At 46.9% G+C, this 19,385-nt stretch overlaps 1 long non-coding RNA gene across 2 annotated transcripts in view; it reads left to right on the top strand.

Annotated features, from left to right (window-relative positions):
- Positions 1 to 15,169, top strand: part of LOC102486824 (uncharacterized) — a 28,458-nt gene extending 13,289 nt beyond the window's left edge. The window contains exons 2-4 of one of the 2 annotated variants that reach the window (XR_003549090.1): positions 2,222 to 2,279; positions 3,692 to 3,817; positions 14,804 to 15,169. This is a non-coding gene — a long non-coding RNA (uncharacterized LOC102486824). The remainder of the gene's footprint in view (positions 1 to 2,221; positions 2,280 to 3,691; positions 3,818 to 14,803) is intronic. The other variant, XR_334244.2, reaches the window with a different exon arrangement.
- The last annotated feature ends 4,216 nt before the right edge of the window (positions 15,170 to 19,385 follow it).

Raw genomic sequence — 19,385 nt, forward strand, 5'->3', positions numbered from 1 at the left:
ATCTGGAAACTAGTTCTATAAACTCTTCCCAGGTACACACTGTCTTATCATTGTCTTAGGACAATTCCAAACTTAAGCCAAAGTCGAAGAAGACAATACGAAGACCCCCTCTGCCCCATGGTCCAGCTTTAGCCTCATCAACACATGACCATCTGCGTCACCTCAGGCTCCATCCACGTCCTGTACCACTATGTTGATTTGGAGCAAACCCTCTGATTTTTTTTTTATTTTAGTTTTTGTTTGTTTGTTTGTTTTTAATCTGCCAGAGGGCACATGAGCATGCCAGAGAGAGACCGAGAGAGAGGGAAAGTGGGGAAGCACCCCCCAATGGGGATGCCATGCCACAATCCCTTCTCCATTCTCTTCTTGGGATTTTGGGCATGTACATACAGGCACCTGGCATGTTTTCCAAGCCGCCTGGTCTAGGACTCGACCACACAGTTAGCCATGTGGGATCCAGTGACTTAACCACTACACCAGTGACTGGTCCAGTAGTTATTATTTTTTTTTAATTTCTTTATTAACTTTACTATTTCTTTCTTTCTTTCTTTTTTTTTTTTTTTTTTTTTGAGAGGTTTTCACTATGGGGCGCGTGCGCTCGCCAGACAGAGAGAGACAGAGAGACAGAAAGCGAGAAATCACCCCCCAGGGGGGATGGCCACGCCGCAATCCCTTCTCCTCCATTCTCCTCTTGGGATCTTGGGCACGCACACACACGTGCCTGGCGTGAGTTCTAAGCCACCGGGTCCGGGATGCGAACCACGGTTGACTACGTGGGAGTCCAGTGACATAGCCATTACGCTAACTGCTGGTTCCCTCTATTTATTTCTTGTGATTTTATTTATTTATTTTTCCTTTTTTTGGAGAGGTTTTTGCTATAGGGCACGTATGCTCACCAGACAGACAGAGAGAGACAGAGAGACAGAAAGCAGGAAATCACCCCCCCCCAGGGGGGATGGCCATGCCGCAATCCCTTCTCCTCCATTCTCCTCTCAGGATCTTGGGCACACACGCACACGCACTCAGCATGAGTTTAAGCCACTGGGTCTGGGACTCGAACCACGGTCGACTACGTGGGAGTCCAGTGACATAGCCATTACGCTAACTGCTGGTCTCTATTTCTTGTGATTTTCAAGCCACCAGGTCTGAGATTTGAACTGTGATAGGCCATATGGGAATCCGGCACTTTAATCATCATGCCACCTGCTGGCCCCAGGTAATTATGACTTTTTTTTTTCCGAGAGATTTTTCTTTTCTTTTTCTTTTTTTCTCTTTTCTTTTCTTTTTTTCTTTCTTTTTTTTTTTTTTGAGAGGTTTTTGCTATAGGGTGCATGTGCTCGCCAGCCAGACAGAGACAGAGAGATAGAAAGCAGGAAATCACCCCCCCAGGGAGGATGGCCATGCTGCAATCCCTTCTCCTCCATTCTCCTCTCGGGATCTTGGGCACGCATGCACACGCACCTGGCGTGAGTTTAAGCCACCAGGTCCAGGACTCGAACCGCGGTCGACTACGTAGGAGTCCAGTGACATAGCCATTACGCTAACTGCTGGTCCCTTGAGAGAGATTTTTATTATATGGTGCGTGTGCTTACTGGAGAGACAGAGGGAGAGACAGAGAGAGACAGAAAGCAAGAAATCACCCCCAGGAGAGGTGGCCATGCCACAATCTCCTCTCCTCCATTCTCCTCTCGGGATCTTGGGCACGCATGCACACGCACCTGGCGTGAGTTTAAGCCACCAGGTCTGGGACTCAAACCACGGTCAGCTACCTGGGAGGCCAGCAACATAACCATTATGCCATCTACTGGCCCCCAGGTGATTATGTTTTAATGCACATTGCTGAGAAATTTCTTCGTTTCGTATAATTCAGGACATGCCAAGAACCCTGGCTCTATGTGGGGACTTGAAAAAGAAAACAGCAGTTTCGTTCTGTCGGTCTCCCGCTTCCCAGAACTACCTTTCTTTCCAGAACCTTTGAGATTGTAGTGAGGGTGCAAACAGAGCTAGAGACTCGGCTCTGCATCTCCCCCACACTCTGCCTCCTCCTTCCTCATCTTGCCGGCTTCTGACAGGTTTCACCGAGAACGTAAAGTTCAAAAAGCTAAGTTCATGGTACTCAGTGCGAGGGGCCTTGCGTCATCTCTGTGTAACCCAGTACGAACGGGTACTTTTCAAATGCCAGAACTCCAGGCCAGCTAACGCTCTTTCCCATGTTTGACAGAGAAGCGAGTGCCGAGAACATTGCTTTGCTGCAAAGAAGAGAGTAACTGAACACCATGGTGAGTGTGTTTCATTTCTGTGTTGGGGTAGCAGGGAGGGGAGGGGACCATGGCAGACTGGGGTCTCATGCCTTTTCTTTTTTAAAAAATTATTTTTATTTAATTTTATTTATTATTATTACTATTATTCAATTTGACCAGAAAGAGACAAAGAGAGAGAGGGAGAAAGTGAGAAAGCAAGTTGCTAGGTCCAGGGTTCGAACCACAGCCGGCCATGTGGGAATCCAGCACCTTAACCACCACACCACCTGCTGGCCCCAACTTTTCTTTTTTTTAAAAGAGAGATTTTTGCTTATAAGGTGCATGCGCTCCCTGGAGAGACAGAGACAGAGAGAAATATCCCTCTAGTGGGGGTGGCCATGCAACAGTTGCTTCTCTTCCATTCTCCTTTTGAGATCTTGGGCATACACACACGCGCGCCCGGCCTGAGTCTTAAGCCATCAGGTCCAGGACTTGAACCGTGGTCTAATACGTGAGAGTCCAGCGATATTACCATTACACCATCTGCTGGTCCCATGGCGACTCTGTAAATAGAGATGGGCTCCCCTCAGTTTGCCTCACCAACTGAGGACAAGTGTCAAGCAAAATAAGCCCAAGGATACATCTCAGGGAGCATTTGCTTTGAGTGGCCGCAGGCAGAGGGCCAGCTCCGACTGAATTCTGGATGCTCGTTGCCAGAAATGTGGACGCAGTGCTACCAAGTCTTAGGAGTTGTCAAGAGAGACTGGAATCTGCAGTCTACAGTTAAAGTACTTTCACCTGTACATTTGAGGTTATTTGTATCTGCTGCATCTGCGTGGTGGGACCCACTGGCTTAAAAAGCCGGCCGGGCACACATGCCCAGAACTCCAAAAGAATAAATGGAGGAGAAGGGATCGTGGTATGACCATGCTCCATTGGGGGGAGGGGGCGGTGCTATCTCACTTTCCCTTTCTCTCTCTCTGTCTCTCTCCAACGAGCTCATGTACCCTCAAACTAAGTGATAGGGAGTATATGTGTGCACCAGAGTAAGGGAGGGAGGAAAGAGAGGGAGAGAGAAAGACAAGCACAGGACCAGCAGATGGCGTAATAGTTACATCACTGGACTCCCATGGAGTTGACCATGGTTCAAGTCCTGGACCCAGCGGCTTAAAACTCATGCCAGGTGCATGTATGTGCGTGCCCAAGATCCCAAGAGGAGATTGGAGGAGAAGGGATTGCAGTGTGTCCATCCTTCCTGGGGGTATTTTCTCCCTTTCTGTCTCTCTGTCTCTTTCTGTCTCTCCTATAGCAAAAATCTCTCTTAAAAAAAGAAAGGAAGAGACAGAGAGACAAGTACCTTTGCTTAGGTCTTATCAAGATGTGACCTCTTCCCCTAGCTCTCCAGCTCGTCAGGATCGTGGGCATATGAGAACATCCCTGTGTGTTTTCAGACCAACCAGGCTGAGGACACGGGGCTGTCGTTGGTGTCCAGCACTTCAGCACACTACTGACCGTGCAACCCGACCGGGGCTGGCTTTCATGTTTTTGTCTCTATGGATTTGCCTAAATGGTTTCAAGTAAGTGGAATCATACAATAGATGGCCTTTTGAGCCTTACTGTTTTTACTTAACATACTTTTTCCCCCGTTTGCTATAGGGCACGTGCGTGCGCCAGAAAGACAGAGAGAGACAGACAGAAAGCGAGAAATCACCCCCCAGGGGGGATGGCCACACCGCAATCCCTTCTCCTCCATTCTCCTCTCGGGATCTTGGGCATGCACACACATGCGTCCAGCGTGAGTTTAATCTGCCGGGTCCGGGACTCGAACCACGGTTGACTACATGGGAGTCCAGCAACATAGCCATTACACTAGCTGCTGATCCCCTTAACATACTTTAAAGGTTCATCCATGTTGGAGTACAGATCAATGCCTCGTTCCTTTATATGGCTAAGTAATGTTCCATTGTACATAGATTTGTTTACTGTCGTCCACTGATGATGGGCATTTAAGTTGTTTCCATCTTTAAAAACATTAGTTAGCTGGAGCCAGTGGGTGGTATAGTGGTTAAGGCACTGGACTCCACATATGTGATCATGGCTAGAGTCCTGGGCTGGGGAGCTTAAAAATCATGATGGGCACATGTGTGTGCATGCCCCAAATCCCAGAAGGATGATTGAGGAGAAGAGCTGGAGCTGGGCCATCTCCCCTGGGGAGTGATTTCTCATTGTCCCTCTTTCTGTCTCTCTCTGACTCTCCCTAGCGAGCAAGCACACCCTATGGCAAAAATGTTAAAAAATGTTTAATTAATTTAGTTATATACATTTTGTTGTAGAATGTGTGTGCTTACAAGAGACAGAGAGAGAGAGAGAGAGAGAGAAACTCCCTCCCGGGGGGTGGTTGGCCATGTTGTAATCCCTTCTCTTCTAGCCTCCTCTCAGGATTTTGGGCATGTATGCAACCTGTCTGGCATGTTTTTCAGGTCAACAGATCAAGGATTCAAACAGCGCAGTTGTCCATATGGGCTCCAGCTGCCTTCATCACCACGCCACCAGCTGGTGTGGCTGTTTCCGTCTTTTGCTACCATAAATATCGCTGCTACTATGAATGCTCATGGACAAATATTCATTGGAAACTCTGTTTTCCCTCGTGGTGGAATTACTGGGTCTTGCGGTCGGTCCGCGTTGACCTTGAGAAACTGCCAACGACGTCCCACAGCAGCTCACCGCGTACACTCCCACAAACAAGGCACGAGGGCTCTACCTTCTCCATGCTCTCGCCCACACTTGCTATTTTCCATTTTTAAAATGATTAACATTCTAGTGGGTGTAAAGTGGCATCTCCTGTGATGTCGATTTGCATTTTCCTAACAGTTAATGAGGTGGAGCATATTTTCATGTGCTTTGTTGACCATTTGTTCCTCTTCTTGGGAGAAATGTCAATTCAAGGCTTTTACCCATTTTTATTGAATTGTTTGTCTTGTCATTCTGTTGTAAGAAGTTCTGGATACTAGTATGATTTGCAAATATTTTCACCCGTTCTTTTAGTTGTCTTTTTACTTTCTTTTTTCTTTTTCTTTTTTGGAGAGGTTTTTGCTATAGGGCGTGTGCACTTGCCAGAAAGAGAGAGAGAGAGAGAGACAGAGAGACAGAAAGTGAGAAATCACCCCCAGGGGGCATGGCCATGCCATAATCCCTTCTCCTCCGTTCTCCTCTCAGGATCTTGGGCATGCACACACCTGCACCCAACTTGAGTTTAAGCCACCGGGTCTAGGACTCAAGCCATGGTCGACTATGTGGGAGTCCAGTGACATAGCTATTACGCCAACTGCTGGTCCCACCTTTTACTTTCTTAATAATGCTCTCTGATGCTAAAGTTTCAAATTTTGATGAAATCTAATTTATCTATTTTTTATTTTATAGTTGGTGCGTTCGGTGTCATATCACCTGATTCAAGGTCATGAAGGTTAATGCCTGTTTTCCTCTGAGAGTGTTGTTTTTACTTCTTACAGCCAGCTCATTAATTCCTTTTGAATTACTGTTGTATGTGGTGTAAAGTAAGGATCCAGCTTCATCCTTTTACATATGGCTCTCCAGTTGTCCCAGAACTTGCTGCTTATTTAACTGGTGGCTCCTCTCTCTCTCTCTCTCTCTCTCTCTCGGTGGGTGTTTGTTACAGAGTCTGTGAACTTGTTAAGTAAAAATACCTTTCTAGAGTTGAGATTGAGGGACCAGCAGATGATGTAATGGTTACATCACTGGCCTCTCACACAGTCGACAGTGGTTTGAGTTCTGGACTGGTGACTTAAAACTCATCAGGGTGGGACCAGTAGTTGGCGTAATGGCTATGTCGCTGGACTCCCATATAGTCAACCATGGTTTGAGTCCCGGACCCAGTGGCTTAAACTCATGCTGGGTGTGTGTGTGCGTGTGTGCCCAAGATCCTGAGAAGAGAATAGAGGAGAAGGGATTGCAGCATGGCCATCCTTCCTAGGGGGTGACTTCTCTCTCTCTCTGTTTTTCTGGTGAGTGCACGAGCCCTATAGCAAAAACCTCTCCAAAAAAAAAAAAGGAAATAAAACAAAATAAAAATCTCATGCAGGGTGCGTGTGCACGCATGCCTAAAACCCCGAGAGAATGGAGGAGAAGGGATTGCAGCGTGGCCATCCCCCCGGGGGGGGGGATTTCTTGCTTTCTGTCTCTCAGTCTCTTGTTTGTCTCTTTGACAAGTGCACCCGTCCTATAGCAAAAGTCTCTATAAGAAAAAGAATCGAGATTGATTTTTTCTTTTCTGCGTTCCTCTGTCCCCTCTTAGAATGCTTTCCCTCTCCTTACTACCTATTACGTCTGAAGCTCAGAAACCAACACATGGGCTCCCCTGACTAGCCACAGGGGCCAGAATTCTCAGGTCTCAGGGATTGTTTTATCAACTTTGAGAAGTAGAGACATGTGTCATCAGCAAAATTGGACCTGGACCCCAGGACCTCAGTTGACTCTGGCTTCCCTTCTTGTGGGAACCATGTTTTGGCCTCCCAAAGCTTTCTGGCTTGAGGCTAAACAGGCGCCCTCTGGTGGCAAAAAGGAGGCGCTGGAATCTCTCAAGTGATTTTCCCAAATCTGGGGTGGAACAGGACAGCAGTATTCTAAGTCCCCAGTGAACCTAATGTGCCCCAAGAGTGACAGCGTCTACTCTGGAATACTGCATTCGGCTGGAAGCTTGCTCCGGGGCAGCTCCAACCCTTTTAGGTCTGGAGGAAACATGCTGTCCCTGTCTCTACCTTTTAAATGTTATTTATTTGAATAATATTTATTTATAAGTATTTGGATGTTTTCTAATTGTCAGTGGGCATGTGCACTGATCAGAACCTAGAACCTCCTCGTGTGGACTCATCTGGCAGAGAGCTGCGTTTTACTACTGGGCCACCGTATGGCTGCCTCTAAGATTTTCGATCACAAATGAAGAAGTGTTGGCGCCAGCAGGTGGCATGGTAGTTAAGGTACTGGACTCACATGTGGCTGACTGTGGTTTGAGTCTTAAACTTGGTGGATTGAAAATTACGCTGGGATGGGACCAGCAGTTAGTGTAATGGCTATGTCTCTGGACTCCCAGGTAGTTGACAGCAGTTCAAATCCCTGACCTGGTGGCTTAAACTCATGCCGGGGGCGTGTGCGAGCATGCCCAAGATCCTGAGAGGAGAATGGAGGAGAAGGGATTGCGGCGTGGCTGGGGGGTGATTTCTTGCTTTCTGTCTCTTTGTCTCTCTCTGTCTTTCTGGTTGAGTGTACATATCCTATAATGATGAAACCTTTCCAAAAAAGAAAGAAAGAAAGAAAGAAAGAAAGAAAGAAAGAAAGAAAGAAAAGCCGCACCAGGCACATATGCGTATGTGCCCAAAATCCTGAGAGGAGAATAGAGAAGGGATTGCAGTGTAGCCATCTCCCTGGGGGATGATTTCTCACTATCTTTTTCTCTGTTTCCCTCTGGCAGAAACCAAAAAAAACAAAAAACAAAAAACAAAAAAAACATAAATTTCAAAATATTTTCTATGAACTCTTTCAAGTTCCCTTGAGGCACTGTACCAGTGTTGGGCCAGCAGGTGTGTAGTGATTAAGGTGGTTTGAGTCCCAGATCCAGTGTCTTGAAACTCATGCCAGGTACCTGTGCATGTGTGCCCAAAATCCCAAGAGGAGAATGGAGGAGGAGGGATTATTTCTCACTTTCTGTCTCTCCGTCTCTCTCCATCTCTCTGGTGAGCACATGTGCCCTATAGCAAAATCTCTTTTAAAAACCCACAAAGATACTGTACCAATGTTAATGTTCTGACTTTGATAGTCATGCTGTGGTTCTGCACCATGCTAACCTCAGGAGAAGTGGGTGAGGGGTACACATGACCTCTTTGGACTATTTTTGCAGCTTTTCTATATGTCTAAAATGATTGCAAAATAAAAAGCTTAAAAAATTCCAATGCTTTGGCCCAACCCCAAAGATTCTGACTTAATTTGTCTACAGTAGGGCCAGGTTTTACAAAATAATCTTCCAAATGTTTCTAATGTGCAGTGAAGACTGAGATTCACTGCTGTAGGTACTGAATTACTATCAAACTTATTTCATAAATTATTCTCATGATTCTTTTTTAAAAAGATACAGTAAGGGGATATGTCAAGCCATCCCATGCAATTTAGTTTCTAATTTGAATTCTTTTGATAAAGATAAAGGGTTGTGTTGAAACAGGCTATTATTACTAAGCAGTGAATGAAATGCTACCTATCTAAAATGTGAAATACTGGTACGTAGCCCTTTAAAAATCTGACCAACTTTGTGGTCAAAAAGAAATAAACAAGAGAAGTATCCTACTATTTTTTTCTCCTTTCTAGTCTGTGTAATCTATACACTAGTCCACAGTGAATTTGTTTTTAGTTTTTTGCAGTTTTGCTGTAGGGTACTTGTGACCACCAGAGAGAGACAAAGAGAGAGAGAGTGAGAAAACACCATTCAGGGGGATGGCCATGCCATAATCCCTCCTCCTCTATTCTCCTCTCAGGACCTTTGGGATGCACACACATGCACTTGACATGTTTTTCAAGCCGCTGGAGCAGGGACTTGAACTGTGAAGTCAGCCGTGTGGGATCCAGCTACCTTTAACTACCAGCCACTGACTGGCCTCAAGGTAAATGTTTTCAATCGTACTTATGACCTCTAACTAATGTAAACTTGACTTTACATTAGTTAAATGTATAACTGTCCACAACAAGCACACACTGTAGTGATGGAATGTTCTAGGTCCCAGCCGTGATGACAGTCACACGAATCCGTACACACGGATGAAACAGCACAGACTCACACACACCTGCAGGCTGCACGTGAAAGCTGGCGAGAGCAAACGAGCTTTGTGGCTCAGCTAATGGCATTGTGCTGTCGCTAGTTCCCTGGTTTTGAAAACAGGTTATATTTGTGTGTGATGTCATCGCTACAGGAAACCAAGCGAAAGATATATGGAAGCTTTACCTTTTTGGAACTTCTAGGATGCCTAAAATGAGTTCAGAATGAAGAGTTTATTCAAAATGAGGAAAAAGTGAAGAGCTTACTTGGATACAGGAGTTTTGAGATACACACACACACAAAATCAAAGAACAATAACAACCCTTCAATGACTTCTTAATGCCTTTGGGTTCAAGTTCAAGTTCAGAACCTTTAGGAGGGCATTCAAGGCCCTTCCTGCCTGGTTTGGACTACTTTTCTCAGACCAGTTAGGGTTTAGAACATACAATCAAAGTGTGTCATCAGATGTCCTAGAAAACCCAGGTGGTGAAAAGACAGTTAGAGATGAGTTCTTCAAGGCCAGCAGAGAGCAAGGCCAGCTCAGAGCTCAGCTCTGTAGACAGATGATCAGAACCAAAGCTCCATTTAAAAAACACTTATTATTATCATTTTCTGTATTTCTTCCATGAGGGAGACAGAGCATCATACAGAGGGAGAGAGAGAGAGAGAAATAGCACCCCTAGCAGGCTCCTGACATCATGCTCCACCCCCAGCCTCAGCCAAGCCCAGATCATGACAAGCGTAGGCTTGGCTTACCCAGGGAGGTCTCTGTACATTAACTGGGAACCCTTCTATGTGGGACTGCCTCACAGAGCATTGTGTTTTACTGCTTGCCTCCACCCCCAAACCTCTCTTTTATTATTTATTTATTGTGAGATTTTTGCTATAGGGTGCACATGCTTACCAGAGTGACGGAAAGACAGAAAGTGAGCATCACCCCCAGGGGGAGTGACCAAGCCGCAACTTTTCTCCTCCATTCTCTTCTTGGGATCTTGTGGATGCATGCACATGCACCCGGCATGAGTTTTAAGCTGCTGGGTCCAGGACTTGAACCGCAGTCGATTACGTGGGAGTCCAACAATGTAACCGTTATGCCATCTGTTGGTCTCCGAAGCTCTCTTTTAAAACATATATTTTATGGAACCAGCGAAGGAAAATGAGAACTCACCCCCCAGGGGGGATGGCCACACCGCAATTCCTTCTCCTCTGTTCTCCTCTCAGGATTTTGGGCACATGCACACACTCCTGGTGTGTTTTTCAGGCTGCTGGGTCCAGGACTTGAACCGCACAGTCAGCCATGTGGGATCCAGTCACCACAACCTCCATGTCACCAGCTGGCCCTCCTCACTATTTAGCCTGCATTTCTCTAACAGCTAGTGGTGTTGAATACTAAACCATAGTTCTGGGACAGCCAAGTTTGAAGGGTCCTTAGGAATCTGAGCCTCTGTCTTCCAGAGAGGGACATGGAGGTGCTCCAAGCTGCCATGGTCCAAGCCGTCCCACTTCCTGTTTCTTCCCTTCGAAGAAAGAGGCAGCATTTGTTTCCAGCCCTCCTTAGCCTCTGGCTCAGCTCTTCACAGTAGCTCTGCAGGCTCTGGCCAGCAGCCCAAGGTCTTTGAGGGTTTGCTTGGTGTGTAGAGAAATGGCAGGACACGCTTTTACAAGATGGAGAAGAATGGAAGGAGAGATTGGGGCTTCTAGAATCCAGAGACTCTTGGGGAGGAACTGATCCTGTGAAGGAAGGAGTTTGTCCCAGAGTACCCTGAGGAATGATGCCCAGGTCCAGGAAACCATCCTCCACATAATGCCTACCACCACGGATGGTGACAGTGACCATGACAAAAGGTACCCAGGTGGTAGCTGAGAGGCCCCAGCAGCCACAGAGAGCAGGCTGCTTTCCTACGAGCATGTCCCCTTTAAGCCGGCTGCATGAGGGCTGGCGTGTGTGTCTGGCATGACGCGGCAGATCAACTTCACCACGTTGTCCGTGCAAGTTGCAGGGGCCAGGCAGGGAGCTGGAGTACAGGGTAAAGTCAGATCACAAAGGGGAGGGGCTGGAAAGTCAAGTTTGTTTTTGTTTTTGTTTTTTTTTGGTATAGGGCACATAAACCTGCTAGAGAGAAAGCGAGACAGGAAGAAAGAAATCGCCCCCTGCCCAGGATGATTTCAGCAATCCCTTTTCCTCTGTTCTCCTCTCAGGGTTTTAAGCACACAAACACACATATGCCTGGCGTGTTTCAAACTGCTGGATCTGGAACTCGAATAGCTGTTTTCCATGTGAGAGTCTAGCGCCTTAACCACTATGCCACTGCTGGCCCCCAGGTGAAATGTTTTGACCATGGTGAGTTGTCCCTGAAGGAGATTAGCTGAGCCTGCGGTCAGATCTGAGCTCCTTAGATCAGCCTGGCTGTAGTATGAAAATAAGACAGCAGGGGGGGCTAGGGAGGCATGAGCCCTCACCTGGAGGTAGACCAGCAGGCTCTGTCCAGGTCTTCCAGATAGTGCACAATGTGACTGGCCATGGTCTCCATGAGATCCCAGCCAAGTCTGCCCAGGAGACATCTGTTCTGTACTGTAAAAAGGAGAAGATAGGTGAGTTTCAGCAGCAGTTCCCTATGAATAAATACATTTTGTTCTCTTATGAATAAAATGTACTCATATTTATTCATATTAATTAATTAACAATTTGTTCAGCAGCGCGAATAAGCAAATAGCCAGACAACGAGGCAAATCCATTGTGAGCCTACGCGTTGGTCCCCAAGGCGGTTGGCTGGATGTGATACTCATCCCCAGGAACCGTGCCACCCAACTACCACATCTGGAGTTTTTCTCAGAATACGACTATCCCCATTATGGTGTGGTTATGAGGGCTAGCTCAGATAGACCATGCGCGACGTACTCTGGAAACCTTCACTGCTGTTTGCTTTGGGACTAAGGCTGTCGTGCACACGCATCATCATCATTGTTCAGCTTCATGGCTGTCTCTCCCGTGAGACCGTGAGCTCTGGGGGCAAGGTCTACTTTAGGTGTCTCTGTAACTACGTAACTTAAGTGGCTTACTACTGGTAGTGGGAGTGGGTGGGAGAGACGTGCCCTGTCCACAGTGCTGAATCTTTACGGTCCGGGTGTTTCTTGGGATGTTGTTTCTCCATCCTGTATTTCTCCAGGCCTTCCTGTGCATTTACACACACACTGAGCACATATTACAACATGTAATGTCCTGCCAGGAACAGTATCTGTTTGGTGCACTCTTCGGCACCCCCTGAGTCTGTGCTTAAGTGCCTCATTTTCTAGGAAGCATCTCCCAAGCTCTGTGGATGTTATCTCCAACACTCATCATTCATTCATTTGTGCATTTCTTCAAATCATCTTTCATTCATCCATTATTGCTTTGAGAACCTATCATGTTCTAGGCTATTGCTGGGTACAAACAAAAATCTGTCTCTCAGAAACTTGCAACTTGGACCAGCAGATGGTGTAATGGTTATGTTGCTGGACTCCCACATAGTCAACCCTGGTTCAAGTCCCAGACCCAGTGGCTTAAAACTCACACCAGGTGTGTGTGCGTGCGTGCCTAAGATCCCAAGAGGAGAATGGAGAAGAAGGAACTGCAGCGTGGCCATCATCCCAGGGGGTGGTTTCTTGCTTTCTGTCTCTCTGTCTCTGTCTCTCCAGTGAGCACATGCTCCCTATACCAAAAATCTCTCTAAAAAAGAAAGAAACTTGCACCTTGTCAGGAAGACAGACACTTATGTAAACAAGTCATGGCAATATAATATAATGAGAACAATGAGCAAGGTAACCCAGGGCACCAGGAGAGTACACGGGAAATCCCCTTACTTGGCCTGAGGAAATCAAGGTTGGCTTTCTAGAGGAGGTGAAGCCTGGGCTGAGTTTTCAAGAAAGAAGTCAGAGTTAACCACAGAAAAATGGGAAGGTTGGAGAGTAAGACTTAGCGGAAGGTGCAGAGAATGAGGCAGAGATGGGCAAAGTGAGAAGTTTGGCAAAGAACTGCAGAGTAGAGGGGAGACAGACAGAACTCATTTTGTGTTATAAAACCCCACATGGGTCAGCATGGTGGTCAAGATGGTTGGATCCCACATGGCGCGTGTGCATGATCCTGGCTGGCGGGAAGGCTTGAGGCGGGCATTATGGTGTGATGAGACCTTATCGGGGTGCCTGTTCCTCTCTCGTTCTCTCATGAGAAAGATAAAATAAACAAACATAAAAATGGAAAGAAGGCCTGCCCGATGACATGGTGGTCAGGGCAGCTGGATTCCACATGGTCCCAGACTGGGGAGCTTGGAAAACACACCTGGGCACGTGTATGTGTGTGTCCAAAATCCTGAGAGAAGGGAGGAGAAGGGATTGTGATGTGGCCACCCCTGAGAGGTGATTTCTCACTTTCCCTCTCTCTCTCCTTCTCCAGTGAGTGATGTGACCTGTAGCAAACAAATAAATACAATAGAAAAGAAATGAAACTAGCAAGTCCAGTCCCCTTATGTTACTGCTGAGGAAACTGACAGAAAGGGGAAGGGAAACACCGGTCTCCTCTGTGGACACTCTTATGACCCTCATCCTACTGACGAGGAAACTGAGAGCCGAAGAAGTGAAACAACTTGACTAGTATCTCGCCTGGTTAGCATGGCAGATTCTAATTTCCAAAAATGGTCACAGCAATATTTCCAGCCCCATGTCCCTTTCTAGAAGCTTGTTGCTCACACTCAAGATGTGGAAACTATTTAATCTCCCTCTGAACTTGATGAGGACCTTGTGACTACCGCAATGAGCAGGATAAAAGGGAAGTGATGCTACTTAGCTTCCAAAGCTAGGCTGTTTGTTTTTCATGCTGTAATTGAACAAGCACAGGTTGAGTAATTTATAAAGAATAGAGGTTCACAGGGGGCTAGCAGGTGGCATGGCGGTTAAGTCACTGAACTCCCACATGGCTGACCAAGGTTCAAGTCCCAGACCTGGCAGCCTGCTTTCTCACTTTCTCTCTCTCTCTGGTGAGTGCATGTGCCTTGCAGCAAATTTGAGAACAATAATAATAACAATAAAGAAGTTTGAAAAAAAATAAAGGTTCATGTAGTTCGTGGTTTTGGAGGGTTAAGGTCAAGGGGCCATCTCTGTTGCAGGTCTTCTTGGTGGGGAATCTCTGCAGAGTCCTGAGGTGGTGCAGGGCCTCATATAGTGAAACAGAACAGAGACTGTCTGTGTGTTTGCTTGTCTTATAAAGCCACCAGGATTCAATTATGGGGTCCCTACTCTGATGACCTTACCTAATCTTAATCACCTCCAAAGGCCCCAGCTCTTAATACCATAATTGGATTAAGTTCTTACCTTTTTTTTTTAAATTTTTTTCCTTTTTAAAGCTTTTTCCCATGGGGCATATGCACTTGCCAGAGCCAGAGTGGGAAAGTGAGAAATCACCTGCCCAGGTGGACGGCTATGCCACCACCCCTTCACCGTTCTCCCCTCAGGATTTTGGGCACGTACACATACACTCCTGGCATGATTTTCAAACTGCCAGATCTGGAACTCAGATTGTGGTTGGCCATGTGGGAATCCATCGCCTTAATCACCATGCCACCAGCAGACCTCCAAGTTTTTAACCTTCTTAAACCGTCATAATGGCTCACCAAATTTCAGCACATGAATTCGGAGTGTGTGGAGGGGAAGGGAGAGACCCTCAAACCATACCAACTGTGAAAGATACAACTCTCACTGCCTCTCTCTCTTTTAGGATGCTTGGCCTTGCAACCCAGCTGCCATGTTGTAAGGAAGCCCAAGCCAACCACTTGGAGAATTGAATCCCCCAGCCCATCAGGTGCATCAACTCCTACATGTGTGAGGGAGAGATGGAGGAAGACTTTGGATGATCCAGTCCTGGCCTTTGGGTCTTCCAGCTGAGGCCCCGAACAATAAGCAGCAGAGACAAGTATCGTCACTGAGGTGCTGTCTGAACATCTGACCTACAGCATCTATAAGCATCATAATGGCTGTCTCACAGAACTAAGTTCTGAGGTGCTTCACTCTGCAGGCATAACAACTGGGACAACTCGGGGTTTGACTCTTCACACTCTCTTCCTGGCTCTTGCTGTCTGGTAAACCCCAGCATCGTCAGCATGTCTTAGCCTCCTCTCTCCCTGCCTGGGAGCTCTGACTAATCTTAAGAGCAGTCCTTTTAATTTGGAAAAGAAAAATCCGAATTCAAAGACAGTTGTTCACAGAATGTATAAAAGCCTCTTTTGGTGACAGCTGTGGTTTGTTTCACAAAAGAGGGTCACACACCCACCTGCCTCAATCTCCTCCTACAGGGAAGAAAACCTGAGTCAAACAAAAGTAAAGTGGGTGTCTGTTCACTTCTGCCACCTGTGTTCGGTTCTCAAATCACAAAGGCTCCTTAATTTATTTATTTGTATTTTTTAGAAAGTCACCAAGGATCTGTATTACCTTGCCTCACTCCAAAACAACGGAGCTCATTCCTTCCACTGAGATTAGCATAAAAAGGGGGGTGCAGTCAGTGGCATGATGGTTATGGTGGTTGGATACCACATGGCTGACCTTGGGGTTCAGGTCCCTGACCTGGTGGCTTGGAAAACATGCTGGGCATGTTTGTGTGTGTGTCTAAAATCCCAAGAGGAGAATGGAGACAGGACTGTGATGTGGCCATCCACCTTGCGGAGGGGCTTTCTCATGCTCTCTCTCTCTCTGTCTTCCTCTGGTGAGTTCACACACCTATACCAAAATTAAAAGCAAAAACAACTTGCACTTAAGTTCTCATGGGCAGGCATGGATGCATATCCACATAGCTTCAGATCCAAGAGCCAAGTTAGCTGAATATAAGTCTGTTTCCTTCCTTCTGGACATGAGGATCAATTTGGACTTTTTGCAAGATGGGAAACACAACTGGGATGTTCAGATATAGTTTGCTGGCCTGGTAGCCTAGGATTAAAGGAAGCTGGATCCCACACAGCTGACCACAGTTCTAGTCCTGGCCTCCGCAGCTTGAGAAACACCCTGGGCACATGTGCATGACCCAAACCTAAACATGAAGGAGAAACGAAGAAGGAATTGTGGGTCCATGCTCCATGGGGGTTAGGGGGTTGTTTTCCCCCTCTCTGTCACTCTGTCTGTCTTCGGTGAGTGCATGTGCTCTCTGTAAATAATAAGAATACCATCAAGGTACAGAATCCCTGGGTTCCTCATCTTTGCCTTCTCTGCGCCATCCTCCTTTTCCAGAGCCTCTTTGGGGTTTCCCAGCAACTTCAGCATCTCCATCTTCCTAAACTCAATACAAAGGAAGGCAGAACTCCTTGTCAAGAGCTCAGGAAGAAGTCAGAGAACTGAACCTTGCTGGCCCCGGTTGGCCTGCCTTGAGTCACCACAGCCCGAGATCGGGGCGCACCTGTGTGTTCCATTTAGGACACACGCTGTGAATTTGACTGAATAGGAGAGTGGTGAAAAAGTAGAAAACCGGGAGCTGTTATCAGAAGGAAGGGAAGATTAGGCCAGCTGGAATATAAGACGCCAGCCACTATGGGGAGGAATTGGGTGTGCTGAGCAAGAAAGTTTAAATAGCCATGGCCCCAGCAAGCCCACAGAGGAAGCGTAGAAACGGTCATTACAGACGTTTGAAACGATGCCTTGAGCTCGCTGGGCAACATCAAGTAAAACATCACATGACAGGTAACTTTTCCACCTCCCCCTTCAGACTGGCAAAAAGTGAAAGCCACGAGAGGCCTTTGAAAGTCTGAGGAGGGGCCAGGTGGTGGCACATCAGCAAAGCGTGCTGCTGTGAGGCAATCCCACGTGGGAAGGTTCCCAGTTCAAGTCCAGAGACTTCCCTATGGGATCTGGGGGTGCACTGGCCTGTGATCCAGGGCTGGCTGAAGGCTGGGGATAAGATGCAGCGTCAAGATCCTGTTAGGGGGGACCAGCAGTTAGTGTAATAGCTATGTCACTGGACTCCCACGTAGTCGACCGCGGTTCACATCCCGGACCCAGTGGCTTAAAACTCACGCCGGGCGCGTGTGCGTGTGTGCCCAAGATCCCGAGAGGAGAATGAAGGAGAAGGGATTGCGGCGTGACCATCCCTCCGGGGGGTGATTTCTCGCTTTCTGTCTCTCTGTCTCTCTCTGTCTGGGGCGTGGTGGCACCTGCCCTATGGCAAAAACCTATGGAGGCTGGAGATTGCGGCATCGAGTCCATCTGTCTGTCTGGTGAGTGCATGTGCCCTATAGAAAAAAACCTCTCCAAAAAAAAAAAAGATCCTGTTAGGGGGCACTGTTTCTCTCTCTGTGTCTCACCCTTTCTCTGTCTCTCTTGCTCATGGAGAAAATAAATAAACCTTAAAAAATAGGCTCATGGAAAATGCATATTATGAAAAAAGTGCATAAATTTCAAATTTTTGGACCAAAATAAACTCATACGTTAATTCCATTTTGTACCACCTTTTTGAAGTCTTCAGGTGTACCCAGTGTTGGCAAGGGTGTGGGATCACGTACTCATACACAGATGGTGGGGTATAAACTGAGGCATCCTTTTGGAAAGTCAATCTAACAATATTTCTCAAAAGATTTAAATTCTTACTTCTCAGGGCCAGCAGTGGTGTGGTAGTTAAAGCCCTGGAGTCCACTTGACTGACTGCTGTTCAAGGCCTGGACCTGGCTGTTTCAAAATCACAATGCAGACGTGTGTGTGTGTGTGTGTGCCCAAGATCTCTAGAGGAGAACGGAGGAGAAGGGACAGTGGTGTGGCCGTCCCCCTTGGGGATGATTTCTCACTTTCCTGCTCACTGTCTCTCTCCTCTCTGGCAAACACATGAACCCTATGGCAAAAAAACTTAAAAATAAGTAAGTGGGACCAGCAGTTGGCATAACGGCTATGTCGCTGGACTCCCATGTAGTCGACAGCAGTTCGAGTCCTGGACCTGGTGGTTTAAAGTCACTGGGTGCATGTGTGTGCCCAAGATCCTGAGAAGAGAATGGAGGAGAAGGGATTGCAGCATGGCCATCCCCTCTGGGGGGTGATTTCTCGCTTTCTGTCTCTCTGTCTTTCTGGTGAGCGCATGTGTCCTATAGCAAAAACCTCTTTGAGAGTAAATAAGTAAATTTGTGCTTCTGGAAACTGATGCACAAGTGCCCAAAGATATATGTAAATGTGATGTTTGACAAAGGAGTGTCTGTAAAAATGAAAAAGGAGAAACACCCCAAGAGTCCACCAGCAACGAGTATGTATGAAGTGCGGCACCATCATGCCATCCGGTACCGTGTCACCATGAAAGCAAGACACACTCGAATAGCAACGGATACTCTCTGAGATCCAATAAATGCAAAAAGCAAGATACCAAAGATGCAGAGGGTATGATCTCATTTATGGGGAAAAAAAAAAACATTTGAGAAATGAGAGTAATGTAGTTGTGATACAGATGATAGAACCAGGCTGCCTGGGTTTGAATCCCATCTCCTCTTTTCTGAAGCTGTGTGACTTTGGGGAAGTTACTTTACTTCTCTGGGTGTGAGTTTCCTCCTCTGCAAAACAGAGAGAATAATAAAATTTGCTGGGCCAATAGATGTCGTGGAGGTTAAAGTGGATGTATCTCACATGGCCAACTGCGTGGCTTGCAAATCATGCTGGGCAGGGGACAGCCGGCGATGTAGTGGTTAAGGCTCTGGACTCCCACATGCCTGACAGTGGTTCAAGTCCCAGGCCTGGCAGTATGAAACTTATGCTGGGCACGTGTGTATGCATGCCAATGGCTATGTCGCTGGACTCCCACATAGTCGACCATGGTTCGAATCCCAGACCCAGTGGCTTAAACTCACTCTGGGCACATGTGCATGTGTGCCCAAGATCCCGAGAGAGGAATGGAAGAGAAGGGATTGCGGCATGGTCTTCCCCTCGGGGAGTGATTTCTTGCTTTCTGTCTCTCTGTCTCTCTCAAAAGGAACCAGCAGTTGGCGTAATGGCTATGTCGCTGGACTCCCACATAGTCGACCATGGTTCGAATCCCAGACCCAGTGGCTTAAACTCACTCTGGGCACATGTGCGTGTGTGCCCAAGATCCCGAGAGAGGAATGGAAGAGAAGGGATTGCGGCATGGTCTTCCCCTCGGGGAGTGATTTCTTGCTTTCTGTCTCTCTGTCTCTCTCTGTCTTTCTGGCAAGCACAACCGCTCTATAGCAAAAACCTCTCCAAAAATTTTTTATATAAATAAAAACAATCAAGAAAAAAAGAAAAAAAATCAGGGTTGGCAGGTGACATAGTGGTTAAGGGCACTGGACTCCCACATGACTGACCATGGTTTGAGTACTGGGCCTGGT

The sequence above is a fragment of the Tupaia chinensis genome, unplaced genomic scaffold (assembly GCF_000334495.1).
Source record: "Tupaia chinensis unplaced genomic scaffold, TupChi_1.0 Scaffold000182_1, whole genome shotgun sequence".
In the NCBI taxonomy this organism is placed as follows: domain Eukaryota; kingdom Metazoa; phylum Chordata; class Mammalia; order Scandentia; family Tupaiidae; genus Tupaia; species Tupaia belangeri.